This window comes from Pogona vitticeps, chromosome 3 (genome assembly GCF_051106095.1).
Source record: "Pogona vitticeps strain Pit_001003342236 chromosome 3, PviZW2.1, whole genome shotgun sequence".
Taxonomy (NCBI): domain Eukaryota; kingdom Metazoa; phylum Chordata; class Lepidosauria; order Squamata; family Agamidae; genus Pogona; species Pogona vitticeps.
The window spans coordinates 136,578,359-136,590,736 of record NC_135785.1 but is presented as its reverse complement, the minus strand read 5'-3'; the positions used below and the strand labels follow the sequence as shown (position 1 = coordinate 136,590,736).

At 44.1% G+C, this 12,378-nt stretch overlaps 1 long non-coding RNA gene across 2 annotated transcripts in view; it reads left to right on the top strand.

Annotated features, from left to right (window-relative positions):
- Positions 1 to 338: 338 nt before the first annotated feature.
- LOC140705465 (uncharacterized) overlaps positions 339 to 12,378 on the top strand; it is a 100,661-nt gene continuing 88,621 nt past the window's right edge. For both annotated transcript variants that reach the window (XR_013543772.1, XR_013543771.1), the window contains exon 1: positions 339 to 567. This is a non-coding gene — a long non-coding RNA (uncharacterized LOC140705465). The remainder of the gene's footprint in view (positions 568 to 12,378) is intronic.

The following is a 12,378-nucleotide window of genomic DNA, read 5'->3' as shown; positions in this document are numbered from 1 at the left end:
AGTTGAATTTTGAGATATAACCAGTTAATTACTTTGAATTACTTTTTAGTTACTTTTGCTTGATTTCTTAAAATTAGATCAGATTAACTGCTCTGAATTTTAACGATTATCAGGGGTGGCATGTGATGATTTGTGTTTTTATGTGTATTAGAATGGGATATGTAGTCCTAAGATTGTGCCAATAGCATCCATCTTGATTTAATGTCTATGTCTGTGGTAGGAAAATTTTACATGCTGTTTCAGAGAAGCTTTGTTCTCTGGTTATCTAGTTGCTAAGAAGAGCCAGAGTGTTGCATTCCTGGTAGTCATAATAATTCTGCCACAAAACATGATAACGACTCAAACTCCCATGAGAAAGTTAGGCGGGACAACAAGACCCAGGAGGGAGTGTACCTTATGAGGCATCCTGGGAAAGAGAAGAAGGAAGTTGGTAGGGGTTGAGGAGAATTTGGAGTCTGACTGAGAAAGGACAGACACATGCTTTTTCCCAAAATGGATTATAACTTTTGGATTACAACTGGAATCTAACCTTTCCTGGTGGATCATGGACTATGGAATCATAGGAACGTAAGAATGACTACGCTTAGGCATTATTCTAGTTTAGAATGTGTTTCTTGTTTTATTTTTATAGCTGGAGTAGTGGGGGTGATCTGTCAGCCTTGATATGAAAATGTTTCTAACTGAAATGATTTACTATAATCTGAATTCTTTTCTGAACCATATTTCTTAATAAAGCAGTAATGTTTTGGAATTGCATGCATTGGTTTCTTGAACAGACTAACCTATCTAATTGGCCATGTGTATTTGCTATGACATATGGAGCCCAGATTAGCCTGAGTGTAAACTCATGGACTGTCTGTGTTTGTTGCTTTTTCTTAACCAAGGGGATGGACTTGAGGAAGGAAAATTAGTGCAGGGCCTGGCTGAGATCCAGGGCTCGTCTTAGCTCATAAGGACTGACTAATTTTCTGAAATCTCTCCTTCTCCAGCTTCCCCTTAATCTCCTTGGAGATGGGGGATTGCTTACAGATTGTTCATGCATATTCATGTTGCTGAGAGGCGGAGCCGAGAGAGATGTGATAAGAGGCGGAGCCTGAGAGTGAGAGTCAGTCGGAGAGCATTTGAGCAGAGTGAGAGAGTGGAGAAGGAGATAGAGTGTGGAGTTTGGGGGAAATCTGAGAGGTGATTAGAGTTAGGAGTGTATTATCAAATAGAAGATTGTTGTTAATAATAAATTTACCTATAGAAGATATTCATGAATCATTAAATTCTGTAGTCAATAAACAACAGTTATATTTAAAAGACTTTGAAGTGTTGAACTGAATCTTCATCTTCCTGAAATAATGGTGATTTAGTGATCACCTGGTGGCAGCAGTGTAAAAGAGGGGATTGTTTGCCTTTGAGTGCTCTGAGTCTTGATGGTCAAGCAAGGGGGCACAAGGGGCAAATGCTACAGTCTCCTATAGTCTGGTTTTCTGGGTTGTGCCTTATCCCAGGCCCTCAAAGCTCTTCTGATTAGAAACATCTTGCATGGATCCCTGAAGCCCTGCACCTGGCTGAAAAAGGAAATTGCAGCCACGTGAATATGCAGTGTTCTGGTTCTCTTTTCCTTGGAGTGAAGGAAGGAGACGTACTTTAAAATGTCAGGTTGTGAAGCAGGGGGAAGGGGGAGTGCCCGGCTTGCGTCAAAAAGACCCAAAACGAATCCATGGCTGAGCTGTAAGCTCTCAATGTAGCCAGAGGAATGGAATTAAAGATGACATTTATCATGCCCTGTTTCCAAGGGTCCACATCTCCTCCAGGAATGGGTCTGGATTGTTGTTTGCCCCAGGAGCCAGCTGGCGGAACCTGTTCTGCTGGAAATGAGATAAGGCATCTGTGATTTTGTTATTGAGCCCAGGAACATAACTGGCTGTGAAACCGACATTAGCAGAGAGACATAGAAGCTCCAATCTCTTGACGAGCTGCATGACCCTGTCAGATTTTGATGACTGGAGGCTGATGATCACCACCACTGCCTGGTTATCGCACCAAAATCTTACCCAGCTATTTTGGAACTCATGCCACCAAATGGTCACTGCAACCACTATAAGAAACGGTTCTAGGAAAGTGAGATTGCGCAAGATCTCTGTCTCCCTCCACTCTGCTGGCCATCTTTGGGTGCACCATCTTATGTTAAAATAGATACCGAAGCCTAGGCTTCCTGCTGCATCTGATTGCACTTGCAGGGTGGTTCCCACCTCCTCTGGTGTTTGCCATAACACTACTCCATTAATGTTTGCAAAAAGGTTAACCATATCCTTAGATCCTCCTTCATCCCTTCTGTAATTCTAATGTGCTGGTGAGGCCTTGTAACCCTGACTGTTGCTCTTGCCAGACTGGCACAAAAGGCATGTCCGGGGGTTACTACCCTGCAGGCAAAATTAAGGTGCCCCAGCAGTGCCTGCACCTCCCGCAGAGTACTTTTTTTGAAAGAGAGTAGGGTCTCCATGGTATCTGTGAGTCCCTGTATCTTATCCCTCGAGAGACGTGATGAGCCTGCAACAGTATCTAGTTCTATGCCCAAGTAAATCAATGCCATTGCTGGTCCTTCGGTCTTTTCTTCTGCCAGTGGGATCCCCAGATGAGCTGCCAATCTCTGGAAGAGCCTCAAAATGTTAGCACAGTCATCTGTTCCCACCCTCCCTATGAAAAGGAAGTCATCTAAATAATGTGTTACTATATTGGACCCTGAGACGTATTGCACTGCCCATTCAACGAAAGTGCTGAAGGTTTCGAATGCTGCACATGATACAGGGCAACCCATAGGCATGGCCTTATCACAGTACCAGTGATTCCCAAATTTTAATCCTAGCAGATTGAAATCACCTGGGTGCAGCAGAAGCAGTCTAAATGCCAATTGTATGTCGGGTTTTGCAAGGAGGGCACCTGGGCTGTGGGCCCATACCAATGATACTGCATGATCAAATGACACGTAGCACACTGTACAGCAATGTTGGGGGATAAAATCATACACCGAGGGTCCAGGGGGATAGGATAGATCAGTGGTTCTTAACCTTTTTGAAAGCAACGCCCCCTTGAGCCATTGAGGAAGTTATCATCGCCCACCTCCCCGCGGTGATATCTTATTTATTTATTTATTTTATTTAATTTATCTATTTTATTTATCTATTTTATTTATTTATTTATTTATTTATTTATTTATTTATTTATTTATTTATTTATTTATTTATTTATTTATTTATTTATTTATTTATTTAAAGACACTTAAATCCAATGACCCCAGAAAACAAAATTGAATTCCAAGAAAATGAAATGCCCCCCAAAAGTAACATTTAATGATTTAGTTGCAAGCGAATTTTAAGACACAAAAAGAAATATAAAAAGGGCATAAAAACAAACTGCAATGCAGGAACTAAAAATTTCAAAACGAAAACTCTGAAACTAAATTAAGATTGGAGGAAAATATATATTCATGCACATTGTAAAAAGGCTGCAGCCATCTTCACAGGTTTGGCTTGCTCCAGTGCCCCCCTACCACCCCCCTTCTGCTCCAGCGCCCCCACACCACCCCTTTTCGTTCTACCGCCCCCCTGAAAAATGAAATCGCCCCCTGGGGGGCATTATCGCCCACGTTAAGAACCACTGGGATAGATGATGTATTAAGTGGTATTTCCCTGGTGTCTTTTTGGATACCACTCCTAGTGGGGATACTCTTAGATTCAGGAATGGAGGCTGGGGGAATGGGCTCGCCAGCCTGCCCGCATGGACCACTTTCTTAATTTTTTGTTCCACAACTTGGGGAAGATCCCTTGCAGATTTTAAATTGGTCGCATCCATAGCTATTCTTGGACCCTTGTATGGGATCTGGAATCCCCTGGTGAAACCTTAGCACTATGAAAAGGCAGCCTTACAGTTTGGGTATGCCATAAGAAAAGTGCTTAAAATGGGGAGCCTGATGGGGGTTGAGGCTAGGGTGAGGAGGTCATTTGCAGGCATTTCTAAGCATGGCTGTCCCTGTTCCTCCACTTTCACTGTCCTTTTGGATGTTGGGTTTGGAGGGGGGCCTTGTGCCTCAAAAGGAGGCCTGCCCACTTTTTTGTCTGGTGCATGCCACCCTCAGGTGTGGGCTGAAGCACTGATCACAATCATGATCAAATTTACAGCATTTCTGCACACACTTCCCAGCATTGTAATCCCAACACATACATTTTACATTGTCTTTTTGCCCCCAGTGCGAGGACCTGGTTCCATCTGCCTTCCCTTTCATATGCGGGCCCACCTCCACTAGCCATAGTGCCTGGTTGATGAGGCCCCATCTGGCAGTAGCAGTCTGGGATGCTCTCTTCCTAACGGCAATATTGTTTGCTATAGCAACCTCATCCCCAGTCAGCTTCCTTTTTTGTAGTGATCGTTTAGATGCCACCCTCTCTCTGGGTAAACCATTTGGACTATTACCACAAACTCTGAATATCCAGCTGTCAAATGTGCGCTCCACCCCATCCCTCCTCAATCTTTTTTTTGTTTCTATCCCTGTTCCTTGTATGACCCTCCTCCCCTTCTGGCTTGAGGAAGGAAAAAAAACATCAACATAATGGCCTTCTAGTATATCTCTCCTAACTTTTCTGGGTAGATGTATCCCAGGAGGGTCCTCGTTGTCCATGAAGACGGGGTGGGGTCCCCAGAGTAAGCAGTACCCCCCCGTGCCTCCTGCACCATGTTGCATGTTGGCAATCACTTACGTGCAGCCCAACCAGGGATTCCTTGGATGTGGGCTGCCTCTTTCCAGTACTGACCTCCCGCATGCATCTCCTCATCAAAGGAGGACTCACCTGATGATGACTCTGAAGAGTCTTGGGTGGCGTGCCGTTCCCTCCTTTTTGACCCACGTCTCTTCTTTATTTTGTGGCCACTTGTTTCTCTTTTCAGGGCTGGGCTGCTGGGGGCCTGACGCGGTGCTTGCTCCTCTTAGCGAAGGCTGGATGGTCCTGGTTCAAAGCTCTCATCTCTACTGGCCTGGTCCTCTGCAATGCTCCCCAGCTGCTGTGTTATTTCTGCCAGGACCTGCAAAATATTTTTGATAATACCTTGCCTCTGCCGGGGGCACTGCTGAGCCTGCGGTCCTGATGGTGTCTTGTGTGGCCTACTTGAGGCCCCCTTGTTTTGTGGGTGCTGCATGGCAGTGGCAGCCTCCTTGCGCATGGGAGCCCATGGGCGCCTTGGGCAGCCTGCCTGAGTGTGCGTGTTATATGGGCCTGATGGCTGGTCAGGAGGTGGCTGGGTGTCCCCTGTTCGCTTCTTGGGTGGCATGGTGTGGTCCTAGGGCCGTATGTGGGGTGGGGGTGGGGAGGAGGGGTTGTGCTTTCCTAGATGAAGTCTCTCTCCTTCCCCCTGCAATTGATTTTAGCTCTTTTTTTTTTGAGGTGTAGGGCAGGCTGCTCTTTGCCTATCTCTACCCTGCAGCACCTTTGTGCATGTGTGTCCATGTAAGGTGACTGTGTGCTGCTGCTGCTGCAGCATCAAAGCCTCTTTTCCATACCACCGTCTTCCTTCCTCCTCTGCTGTTTCCAGTGCTGGGCACACTGCTGCTGCAGCTGCAACTGCTGACTGCTCTTTTCGTCCCGGTGCTGCTTGTGTGGGCAATTCCCCCCTTTTTTCTGCCATCAGCCAAATTGTGTTGAGGCGTTAGGCACTGTTTCTCATGCCGCCATCCTTTTGTTTCTTTTTTCCTTTGTTTTTTGATTTGTTGTTGCTGCTGCCGTCGGTAGAGTTGTTGCTGGAGCTGATTGTGGGCACTGTCAGGAACTTGAATTTCAACCAACTTAGGCTCCGTGCCTCAGTTTGCCTACCTTTAAAACATGCCAGCAGACCAGACTGAAAAACCTGTCCTTCAGGTCCACCAGCAGGCAGCTCCACGCCCATTGCCCTGCCCAGCCAATCCTGGAAGGGGGTTGTGCTGCTGGCCCTGGAGCTGGCTTTCCCAGACCCCTCTTTGCCACTCACCATGTGGTGGCCTCCATCATCTTTCTCCCGACACCTTCGGTGGAATCCCAGTCACCGCTCTGGCTTCAACATGGGACGGGTAAGTCTGTGTCCCATCCTTTCTACCTGGTTCTTAAATGATACGTTGCCTGGACCTCTGTCATTACTAATGAATAAAGTTGATGTAATCAACTGGTGGCAGCTGAACGACACGTAGCTTGTGCCTTTGCTTGGTGAAACAACCAAGGGACAGGCCTATTCCACAATTAAAACTGTCACTGTTTTTTCATGATTGAAAGCCCTTTTCTAGCTTCAGTATTTTATCTTCCCCCTCCCAGTCTGGATTCCTTCCAAATGAAAAAAAAAAAGCAGCTGGGACTAATCATAATATTTCACAATAATGAAGTTTGATTTATAAATGTCACTTGTTTTACTTTGAAAAAATCATAACTTGATTTTTTTTGCCCAAACTTGGCCAAATTTTGGCAAGAGCAAGAGGATACTGTCTGCTACTTGTGTGCCAAATTTGGTGATGAGGCTATACGTTTCAAGGCTCTTAAGTTTTTGTTTGGAGTCCTATTTTTGAATTGCCCTATAGAATGTTGAAGTGGAAGACAGGAGGGCCTGGCATGCTCTGGTCCATGGGGTCACATAGAGTCGGACACAACGACTAAACAACAAAATAGAATGTTGATTTGCTCTCCTGCAGCATTGCTGACTCCACTAACATCATTGTGTATGTAGAAATCTGTGAATGGTGAACAGGTAAGCAGTTAAGGGCTGTGAGAGTTTTATGTCTCCTTTATGTACTCTGTTTCCTTTAAGTATGTCATGGAGATGCTTTATTTCAACTTCAGCAAATCTAAGGAATATTTTCTGTGCCCTTTTTGAACACCCATTTCCTCATCCTGCTCCAGTTTGTCTTCATGTACCATGAAGAGTTTCACAATGTCAGCATTTGTTTCATCCTTCTGACTTGGTTGTCCTTCCATTTCTCTGTCAAGGCTTCTACACGGACCAGACTCAAGCCTGAATTCTAGGAGTTGGTAGGGAAGAGTTGGCAGGTGATCCATGAGGGCCAGAAGGTTGCCTTCCAGGACAATTTTTTTAAAAGAAAGGACACAAAAAGACTCAAAGTAGTGAAAAACAAGCAGAAGCCAATAACCATGACTGTGACAGAAAATCTGAAGAGTTGGTCCAAGTCATGCAGGGTAGCTTTCATAATTTGATGATGTGACTGCACTTACAACTCTGCAAAACAGAGCAAGCTGAAAAACAACTTCTGGCTGTTTCTTTGAGATATGCAACCATCACTCCTGCTTTTATGGCTCCTATGTCTTAGTATGTAGGAATCCAGGTTTGCACACATAGGGAGGAACAGGCTCCATTTCCAGAACTCCCTTTAGCTACTTTAAAGTTCAGTTAGAGCACTGGTTCTTAACCTTGGGTTACTCAGGAGTTTTGGGCTGCAACTCCCAGAAGCCTTCACCACCAACTGTGCTGGCTGGGGTTTCTGGGAGTTGCAGTTCAAAAACATCCGGGTAACAAAGGTTAAGAACCACTGAGTTAGAGGAGCCAGCAGAGCACTGAAGTCACCCTTCAGACTAGGCAAGATAAGCAAATGAATTCCAATTTCCATCTTAAAGAATTTATTGCAGGAACAAGAAAAGAGAAGTCCATAAATAGTTGTTTGCTTTTAAAGAAAATGAATAAATAACATTTGCTTCTCACTATCTGCGAGATAACAAGGGAAGTCTCTTTCCTAGACTCATGTGTTCTTTTGGGGCCTGGAACGTTCCTAGTCAGTAACCTTGAAGATTTCGGCCAACATCCATTTGCTGGATTTTGCAGCTTCTTCAAGAAACTGGGACCTCTTCTTCTCTTCTGAAGCAATTTGAAGATTACATAGATCAGCCTTTCATTCTTCAGAATATTGCATTTATGTACTGAAGGTGAAGTCAGCAGTGGCAGGATTAGTATGCTCCACACGTTGCATGTTGGCTCCACACATGTACAGCATTACTCTGTATCTTGTTCACAGGTATTTTTGAAAATAAGTTGAGGGGGCTCAACAGCAAGTCAGGAAAAGACAACCAGAAGTCTAGATACCTCCTCACACTAGATAAAAGCTCAGACTGAGGAAAACTTCTGAGATTTGGACTGTACAGAGATTGGTGAACAGTGAACAGTCATTATGGGCAACAGGCAATGTACAAACAAGCAGGCGTTAATGTCTACATGGTACATGTGAAAAACAGAGCTTAGTCTGTAGAGGAAGATGAAGGTAATATGTTTGAATGAGAACAATAAGTTCCATCTGCCCTCAATGCCTTACTTATGTGGAGCCATACAGCCTGACTCAACAGTTCTACTGAAGGCACATGAAACAGACTTTGTTTTATTTTCTTGCTTGTTTAGATGAGTCAGTAGTACATGATCCAAACTCTTCCTGCTCTGTGATCCTGTCACAGCAGTAAGCTTCAAAATGAGAAAAAAAAAATCTTCCTTCCTTCCATCCTTTTCGCCGTATTTGTTGAATTTAGCAAACTATAAGTAATAATAAATAATCTATATTGTACAGATGATTGGTTCTTTCACACTTCCTCCACCTGGATGTTTTCCCCTTTTCTCTGTCTTTTCTCAGGGTGATGCAGTGAAAATCAGCTGAGAGGAAGCTCCAATTGGTATCTATCTCAATTGATTAACTGTCTGGCATATCTGATCTCCAGAACAAGAGCCCAGGAGACCTTCATTTCATTAGTGGTGGGCCACATATGTGTACAAGATGTGAGTGGGCTAACCTCCTTTCTTAATTGATCCAGCACTATTTTCCTTTTGTGGCCATTAAGTATGTTAATAAGAATGGAGCACCTGCATTAAGATGCTGGTATAACAACATTATATAAATGCTATTCTATCAGCAGAAGCTAAATTTATATGGGGAGAAATTGACATGATTGCCGCTGTGCTATTTCTGCAGGAGGAAAGTGGAGACAAGTAATATAATGTTGCAATTGTTTAATCTATCACAATCAAGGAGTCATCATCTGATGATAACATGATTGTTATCTTATTACTGCTCTTTGTTACTGATTGCCCCTCTCATCTCAAGAGCTTCATTCCCATTTTATGTTAATAATGACATTCTTCTCAATCATATTATTGGGAAACGAAATCAGAGCTAGCAAAAACACCCTCGCTTTTTCTTTTTTGTTTTTTTCTAAAGAACTGACATACTATAGTGGCAAGTTAGGATATATTGATGGAAACCTACTAAGCATGGATGTTCAGGGTGCTCCCCTTGCAATATAATCAAATATCTTGGTTTTCCTTCAGCTTTCTTGATCATGGACTCTGCAGTTTGCCTCAACATTTGATTTTAGACTTAATTCAGTAACACCAGGGGTATGTGAACCACATTTGAGACAATTCACTAGGCTCACTAAAAATTCATTATATGCTTTGTTTAAGCAGGAAGGTCCAAATATTGAGTCAGTGCCATCCAGGAATTCCTCTGATGACCTGGAAAGCATTTCCCTCTTAGGTAAAAGGTAAAGGTTCCCCTTGACAATTTTTGTCCAGTCGTGTCCGACTTTAGGGGGCGGCGCTCATCCCGCTCTTCAAGCCACAGAGCCAGCTTTTTGTCTGAAGACAATCTTTCCGTGGTCACATGGCCAGTGTGATTTAGACACGGAACGCTGTTTACCTTCCCACCGAGATGGTACCTATTTATCTACTCGCATTTGCATGCTTTCGAACCGCTAGGTTGGCAGGAGCTGGGACAGGCGACGGGTGCTCATTCCGTCGCGTGGATTCAATCTTACGACTGCTTGGTCTTCTGACCCTGCAGCACAGGCTTCTGCGGTTATCCCTCTTACAACCATTTATAATTTTCTGAGCCAGGAGGCCGACAGCCTGTAGCATATTTTGATACTCCTTGTTCAAAACAATTTCTGACATTTTTCAGTTTGTGGGCAGAGCAACCTTCTTTATTTCTCCCCCTTTCCTCAGAATTCCAAATAATTTCACCTCAGTACAATTGTAGAGAATTGACTGGCAATATTTGGTTACGCAGATTCCTAATGATGCTTACAGAATTTCCAGTAGCTTCTGGGATATTAAACCCAACCCTCACTATCAACAACACAGCCTCAAGGAGAACAAAAATGGATCACGGTGGAATATTTGGCAATGGATCTTCCACATTAACCATAGTATGGCCCTCAAAAGCATGGACTACGAGAATATAGGTTTTACTCTCATTGGCTAGGAGCCAACTATCAGACACAGCTTGTGTAATTTCAGATTGTGCCCATTATTCTAAGTCTTAGGGCTTGATTTCACTGACAATAAAACCCGCTGTTGTACTGGATTCTGCTAAAATACCTACACAATTTAAATTTTAGTGTATACATGAGGTACATGCACACACAAAGTACTGTTTTTCTGCTCATTTGCCAGAGTATGATTTTCCGCTCCTTTGCCAGAGGTCCATTTATTTTGGAGTGGATGTGGAATCGATTTCTTGGAATCAATCCACATATGTGAATATCCCATTTGCTTTCTTTAAAAAAATCCTGCTACACATTGCTTTAGTAGGTAGAAAGAATTTTAAAAAGCAACTTGTTTACTTGCCTGTCCCCCCAATTGCTCTTCCACCCCCCCCCCTGCTTGCTTGCCCTATCAGCCCTTTGCCTTCCTGGTCACCTCCCCTTGATCACTCACCCACCCGCCCACTTGCTCTATTGTCCCATCACTGTCCTAATTGCTTGCCCACCTGTCCACATCATAGTCACCTGCATCTGCACCCTCCCCACCCTCATCCCTCACCCCTTCCCTCTTATCCTCCTGCCTTTCCATTTCCATTCTCCCCCCTGTCACCCCATCCCCACCAAGCAGACACACTTAAAGATGGTGGAGATGGTACTGGTGGTAGTGGTGGCAGCAGGGAGCCAGAGGCAGCAAGTGGAAGTGGTGAGGACACACACATCAGCACAGAAGTTTTTGATTAAGAATAAAATTCACATGATTTTAGCCTGAATAATAATAATATAAAAACCTGATCCCTCTGCCAGTTTATTCTGGCAGTGGGAACAGGCCATTACCGTTCATTCTGCCACTGGTCCTGCATCTCCGGGTGTCTCCTTTGGGGATTGTACCTAAAACGGCTCCAGGTGAATTCAGGCTCATACTTCACCTCTCTTACCGAGAATGTGACTCTGTTAATGACAGCATACCACAGGAGCTTTGCACTGTGTGTTATATGTCATTTGACGAGGCAGTACGCATGATTAGGGTATGTGGCCTAGGGGCAGAGATGGCCAAGGCTGATGTAAAATCAGCTTTTCGTCTGCTGCCAGTTCACCCAGGGAATTTTGAGTTTTTAGGCTTTTCCTTTGAGGGTGCTTTTACATGGATAGAGCATTACCCAAGGGTTGCTCAGTATCCTGTGCAGCATTTGAGCACATTAACTCCATTTTAGAATGGGAACTGAGACATAGGGTGGGGCTGCATAGTACAACCCATTATTTAGATGATTTTGGTTTTTTTTGTTTTGTTTTTTTGTAATGCAAAGGATTTTGAGAATTGTAGGCATTTGATGGAGACTTTCAAGGAATTGGCTCAGGAGATTGGGCTTCTTTTGGCAGCAGAGAAATTGGAGGGGCCAATGCCTAACCTCACATTTTTGAGTATTGAGCTGGACACCTATCACCAATACTGCAAGCTGAAAAAAAAGTTGGTCGACTTGAGGGCCAGATTGGGGCATCTAGTGAGGCAGAAGGCCACCCTAAGAGAGTTACAGGAAGCAGTGGGCCATTTGAATTTTGCTTGTGGGCTAGTGTCCCCAGGTAGGGCCTTTTTGCACAGACTCTGTTCTGCCATGAAGGGTCTTTGCAAACACTCCCATAGAACTAGGATCACAACAGGCATGAGACAAGATCTGAAAACATTGCAACCAGTTTTGGACAATTTTAATGGAGTTTCATTCTGGAAAGCGGAAGTACATCTCAAGAATGAATTCCAAGTTCAGACAAATGCGGCAGGGTCATTAGGTTTTGGCATCTGTTTCCAGGGTTGCTGGTATGCAGGGACTTGGCTGGAGGAGTGGCAGAAGGACTTGACCAAGGACTTGACATTCCTGGAGTTTTTTTCCCATTCTAGGAGCCACTTGGTAATGGGCCGAGGAATGGGTCAATTCAGTAGTCAGATTCTGGTGCGATAATATGGCAGTAGTGCATGTCATTAATAACATATCATCCAGATCTGAACGGGTCATGAGTCTTGAGAGGGAGCTGGTATTACACACCTTACAATTTGATATAATATTGGAGATTGCAGATTGGAGGTGGGAAGCACTCTGAGCCATAGGGCTGGCTCTTGCCCCAAGTATGCATT